The 6,602-nt window shown below is 43.7% G+C and overlaps 1 long non-coding RNA gene across 1 annotated transcript; it reads right to left on the minus strand.

Annotated features, from left to right (window-relative positions):
- Positions 1 to 2,362: 2,362 nt before the first annotated feature.
- On the minus strand, positions 2,363 to 3,523 carry LOC132463636 (uncharacterized). The gene is made up of 2 exons (XR_009527086.1): positions 3,410 to 3,523; positions 2,363 to 3,282 (listed from the first exon to the last, which is right to left on the minus strand). It is a non-coding gene; the product is annotated as an uncharacterized LOC132463636 (long non-coding RNA).
- Between the last annotated feature and the right edge of the window lie 3,079 nt (positions 3,524 to 6,602).

The following is a 6,602-nucleotide window of genomic DNA, read 5'->3' on the forward strand; positions in this document are numbered from 1 at the left end:
ATTATAATGCTAGTGAAGGTAAAATAATTAGGTTCAGCATGGAAGAAAACATACAATTCAACACCAAGATCACTCAAATCCATCAAGTACATGCATATCTATGAGCAAAACCATTTTCGGCAGACACATTTGGCGTCCATCTTGAAAAATGACCGCCATCTTGGATTTTTGAATGGCACGTCAGGCAGATTTGTTAAGTAGACCCTTGGGAACCACCATGCCAAATTTGGTGCTTGTATCACATTTTGCACAATTTTTCCATTATCTGCCCCACTAATAGTCTGCTGTGACACCAAACTTCGTTTCAACTCCACTACCTTCTGTAGCTTCTGTTGAATGTTCATACTCTTGTACTTGTCTTGATGTCTCGTTTCATAGTGCCGTCTTAAATTGTACTCTTTCGTGACAGCCACATCTGCCCCGCACACAAGACAGATGGGTTTGCCCTTCATATCAACAGGTATTCAGCCTCCCACCTCTCTTGAAAAACCCTGTTCTCAATGTCCACCTTCCGTTTAGCCATTTTTTCCGGGGAAAGCGACAAAAAGTTGGCTAAAAAACCTAGGCTACTTCAGGTGATAAACAGTATGATGCTGCTGCATTAAACATTCTAGAGTAGACTATAGGGCTATAGCCTACAGGTAGTGGGGGATGGGCTCGCGCTTGCGGGCCTCGAATGACGTATACCAGCGCAGCGGCAGTGCATTGTGGGACTTGCAGTTTTACGCTGAAATGCGATAAACCGGCGGGCCAGTTCTGATAGACATTAGATATTATCTGGCGGGCCAAATTAAATTACACCGCGGGCCGGATTAGGCCCGCGGGCCTTGAGATTGACAGCTATGATCTAGGGTGTGAATTTCTTATGAATCCCCCAGCAGCAAGTCATATGGGTGGCGCCTGGGAGAGGCAAATAAGAAGTGTAAGAAGTGTTCTGACAGTTATTCTCGACCAGTCGTCAAAAAGGCTTGATACCTCCCTAAGGACCTTCCTGTATGAGGTTATGGCCATCATTAACAGCAGACCTCTTACTACTGAACATTTGAATGACCCATCCGGACCCGAACCTTTAACCCCAAACCATATCCTTACCATGAAGCCAACTGTTATTCTACCCCCACCCGGACAATTTATCTTTATCTTCAGAAGAGGTGGCGTTGAGTCCAGTATTTGGCCAATGAGTTTTGGGTTCGTTGGAAGAAAGAATACCTATTGAGCTTGCAACCAAGACAAAAATGGCAAAAGAAGAGAAGAGACTCAAAGGTCAATGACATTGTCCTTCTACAAGATGATCTGGCACCACGCAATGAGTGGAAGTTAGCCCGTGTCACAGAAGTCTATCCAGGGTTAGACAGTAAAGTCAGAAAGCTAAGATTGTTGGTTAGCAACACCACATTTGACAAAAAGGGGAAACCCACAGTTAAAACTGTGTTTCTTGAGAGACCAATACATAAGGTTGTTACTCTGCTTGAGGCAGACTAGAGTGTTAATGTTTGCTTGACATTTCATGAGGAAGGGTTGACATGCTGTTAATTTTAAAACCAGAACTATTTCATTTGTATATTAAAGTTTGACAAAAATATTTAGTTTACAGAAATCCCACATTACTGGTTTGTGTGATTTGGTGGCTGTCATCATTAAAAGGTTTCTGTAATTTAATTATTATTTTCATATTATAAGACATAAGGAAATTCATTTTTGTTTATATTAGTAATTCAATAATTGTGTTCGTTATTCGGGTTTAAAATTGTATTTAAATAGTTTGTTGAATGACGTCACCTGTAAGGCTGATGTTTTAGAAGATTCTCTGTCAGTTAGAGATGCGGCATGAGAGAAGGTGAACAGCTTGTGATACGCATCGCCGAAAATAATCTAGTTTCAAAGTCCCTGTAAATAGCATGCAGCCAACGAGGTATGTTTTTTGTTGTTTCCCTGTATTTTGTTTTGCTTGTTTGGCTCTTTGTGTGCCGTGTAATTTATGATTTTATGTAAAGCTTATGCCGTGATTTCTGTTGTACTGTGTATGTATTCATCTATAGTTTTCACGGTGGAGTTGGAGTAAAAGGCTACAATAAAACCCGTCAAAGGAAACCATTGGTGTCTACCGAATGCTATTAGAGGGAATTACACAGTGGTTAAAGATGTCCTTGCCGGACGCATCCTTCGTAGACCGCGAAGGACACTCCGAAGGCCGAAGAAATGGGACGGTCTAGCCTACGGAGCATTTCTGGTTTACGTAACAAACCGTTACCGCAGAAGTTAAACCGGACAGCGCGAAAAAAAGAAACCAACAAAAATTATTATTGATCATTATGTTTTTGTATATAGTAATTTTATAATAATTGTTGTAAATAGTCACATGAATGTTTGTTGTAAATAGTTTTATTGTTGTATATATGTTTTATAAGTTATGTACGAATACATTAGTCAATACAAAAAAGTTAGTAAGGGTTTTAATAAATAGCTAATCAAAAAAGTTAGTTAAATAAGTTAGTTTCAATAAATATGTAAATAATAATAAACAATGTGTTAAATATAACAGAACATAAGTTATTTGTCCACCAAACGCTCCAAAATTGAGAAAAACCTATCCATTCTTTCCCTGCTCTCCTGGGCTCTTCTCTCCTTTGCCTCCCTTTGTAGCCTAATGTCCTCTTTTATTAACTGGAACATTTACATTTTACATTTACATTTAGGGCATTTAGCAGACGCTTTTATCCAAAGCGACTTACTATAAGTACATTTGTCATAAGAAGTGCATCAATATATCGCTGTCGGTACAGAAAGGATGTTCATAGAACCAAGTGCAAGTACCACAATTGCTAGGCTAATCAATTCCCCGTGTAGCAGCCATGATAGCAGCTACTGCAGTTGCTACACAGTTAAGTACTATAATACAATACAATACAACACAGTGTACAATGGTTGCCAGAAGGGGGAGGGTGGCTATGCAGTCGAGGTGGACTCTGAACAGGTGAGTCTTGAGTCCTTTTCGGAAGATAGTGAGTGACTCTGGAACATGTCTTCCTCTCTGTCCCTCTTTCTGGACCTTGGCCCTCACTGTCTTTCCTCCTCCTGATCCTTGTCCTCCACCTCCTGATCCACCACTGCTGTACTTGCTGTACTTGGCCCTGGTGTGTTCTCAGGGATGGAGGCAATTAGGACAGGGGGGTTGGTGGAATGCCTCTGTCCCAATACCTCATCCATGGGGACAAACCAGGGCCAAGTGGCAGCACCGGGTTTCCCACCTACCCCCTCTCCTGACCCTGGATACTTGCAATCCTAAGGCAGAGGAAATCAATCATGGCAGTTAACAACAACAGCAGTATCAAAACAAATTTCAGCAAAAGTGTTTATTAACTTGCATGGTTAAAACAAATATTGTATATTTAAAATGACATGTACATACTTTATATATATTTTTTTAATTGTCCCATTTTTTCTTTGCCTGCAGGGGAGTCACCTTCCCCTGCAGGCCTATTTTCTCCAGAATTGTCCTAAACACAGAGACATTATTAATCAGAGACTTGTAGTTTATGATGAAGAAATGTTACTGGGGTTAAGGTTAGGGTAACGGTAAGACACAAAGTGTTTTTGCAACACAAAATTTTTCTTACAATAACAAAGTCCAAAGTTTTGATGACACCAGTAGGAAACTTAAGATACCTAGAGAAATGCTTGAGTGCTCACAAAACATCAACAAGTCAGCAGTGTGGTACAGGGTGATCATTTCTGATATACAGTACAAAAGCTGAAAACTATTAGCCAGGAGTGGGAAAGATGCAGACGCAGACGTGGGAAGCAATAAGACACACCAACACACAGTTCTCCCATAAAGACTCGATCACTGATAAGTATGAACAGGATTTATTTAAATAGCGACATGGGAATATTTTGCATGGTAAATCTTTGGCATGTGCCCCGTCACTGATCCAGGGTGACGTGCGGACTCGGCGTATCCTGCCAGGACTAGCAGGGGCGGAGCCTTCCCCTGGACAAGTAGACTGAGGCCGACCTGGTGGTGGTGGGGTGGATGGAGGTGCGTCGAACGAAGACCTGAGCAGCAAAGACATATGTTAGACTACTCTTTATAGAGCAGGTGTAGGCAGGTGATTGGTAGCTGGTGATTGGTGATTGGCGGCCAGCCGCGCGTGATTTGAGTCCTCCTGGTAGAACTACCAGCAAGCTTAACATTTCTCCCATAAAGACTCGATCACTGATAAGTATGAACAGGATTTATTTAAATAGCGACATGGGAATATTTTGCATGGTAAATCTTTGGCATGTGCCCCGTCACTGATCCAGGGTGACGTGCGGACTCGGCGTATCCTGTCAGGACTAGCAGGGGCGGAGCCTTCCCCAAAAGAGAGGACGTAGGCCTACGCCGGAAATAGGTGATAACTCGGCATGTCCTGCCGGGACTGGCAGGGGCGGAGCCGACCCCCAAAATAGAATAGCGAAAGGGGGTAATGAGACCATACATACCTGCGTAGAAGAAGTGGACAAGGATCTATACTGCTTCTGGAAGATAAAAGGCATACCCAATATACGACATATTAAGAGTCAATCATACATACCGTAAAACGATAAGCTTAAAACCGTCAGCGAGATCGATGAATCACGTAAAAGCAGTTGACATGAAATGAAACGAGATCAATTAAAATTTAGAGCACTCTGCAGCTGTTACGCAGCGAGCCACGAGTGCTTTCGTGCTGTACCAACTGCCGTGGTCGATTCACTCTCCGGGGTCGCTGCGTGACCTGAGTGCTTTCGCGTTGAACCACCGACGTGGTCAACGAACTCACGAGTGCCCTTGATGTGCCACCGACGTGGTCACGCACTCACCGGTGTTGTTGCAGCAAGTATTGTGAACTTCTATGTTGAACACCGACGTGGTCAACGAAATCACGAGTGCCCTTGATGTGCCACCGACGTGGTCACGCACTCACCGGTGTTGCTGCAGCAAATATTGTGTACTTCCGTGTTGAACACCGACGTGTTCAATGAACTCCGAGTGCCCTGCACTTGAGTGTTTGATATTATGCCACCGACGTGGTAATTAAATTTGCATGTGCCCGAGTTGTGCCCACCGACGTGGTCAACGCACTACCAGGGTTGCTGCAGCGAACGTGGAGTTCTGTGTTGTACCGCACCGACGTGCGCAACGAACTCACGAGTGCTTGAGTTGTTCCCACCGACGTGGGCAACGCACTCACCGGGGTTGCTGCAACGAACTAGAGTTCTGAGTTGTACCGCACCGACGTGCGCAACGAACTCACGAGTGCTTGAGTTGTTCCCACCGACGTGAGCAACGCACTCACCGGGGTTACTGCAGTCAAACCATGAGTATTAGATAACGTGCCACCGACGTGGTCATACTCACGAGTGCCCGAGTTGTTACCACCGACGTGGTCAACGCACTCACCGGGGTTGCCGCTGCAACCTTGAGTTTTATTTTCCTATTTACGCCACTGACGTGACAGCGAACTCAAGAGTGTTTTCTAGATGATCCACCGACGTGGTCACACTCGCCGGGGTTGCTGCAGGTTAACCTGAGTTATGAAACCAAATTTTGCTTTATGAATTTAGTACCTGATAACCACCACCGCCGGTAGTTGCAAATAGTGTTGCTTTTGGCAATGAAAATTATGACTAAGTCGTCATCAACAAACCTTTATCGCGTGAGAAAAACGAGACTGGACGCAACGTGGATGCTGGTTATGTGACAATAGCAGTGATTAAATGCATAGTACAATATAGTTGGCGCATAAACCAAGACTAAAAAGTGTTTTACGAAAATAAGACTGCTAAAATGTCTCTTCATTTTCGTTGACCTAAACTAGGCGATAAAGACTTATAACGTTATTTAGTTCGACTGGAACTTCAACTGTTCCAGACATAACATCAATTTTCAACCATTTACCTTATTTAACAAAACTACGCACTTGTAACTTCGATAATATCTAAATGGAAATACGATAACACTGGAAAGAGTATGAATGTAACTAAAACTAATAAAAACTAAAATGACAGCTTGACACAAGACTAGACCAACACTAGAAAGGAAACAGGCCACCAAAAACAGCTATGGTTGCAAACGTGTAAAACCTGTCTTAACCGACGTTAGAGAGCATCGTGTGCGCGTGAAGAAAGAACCTTGAATTCGACCGGATGTAGGACGTCGAGTTCTGTGTTGTACCGCACAGACGTGTGCAACGAACTCACGACTAGTGCCTGAGTTGTGCCCCAGTTGTGCGTTGACGTGGTCAACGCACTCACCGGGGTTACTGCAGTCAACCATGAGTAATAGATAACGTGCCGCCGACGTGGTCATAGTCACGAGTGCCCGAGTTGTTACCGCTGCGCTTTGGTCAACGCACTCACCGGGGTCGCCGCAGCGAACCGAGTTTTATTTTTTCCATGATATGCCACCAACGTGACACCAAACTCAAAGAGTGTTTACTAGATGATCCACCGACGTGGTCGAACTTGCCGGGGTTGCTGCAGGTTAACCTTGAGTTATATAGCCGAATTTTGCTTTATGAGTTTAGTACCTGATAACCACCACCACCAGTAGTTGCAAATAGTGTTGCTTTTGACAC

This window comes from Gadus macrocephalus, chromosome 8, assembly GCF_031168955.1.
Source record: "Gadus macrocephalus chromosome 8, ASM3116895v1".
Taxonomy (NCBI): Eukaryota; Metazoa; Chordata; class Actinopteri; order Gadiformes; family Gadidae; genus Gadus; species Gadus macrocephalus.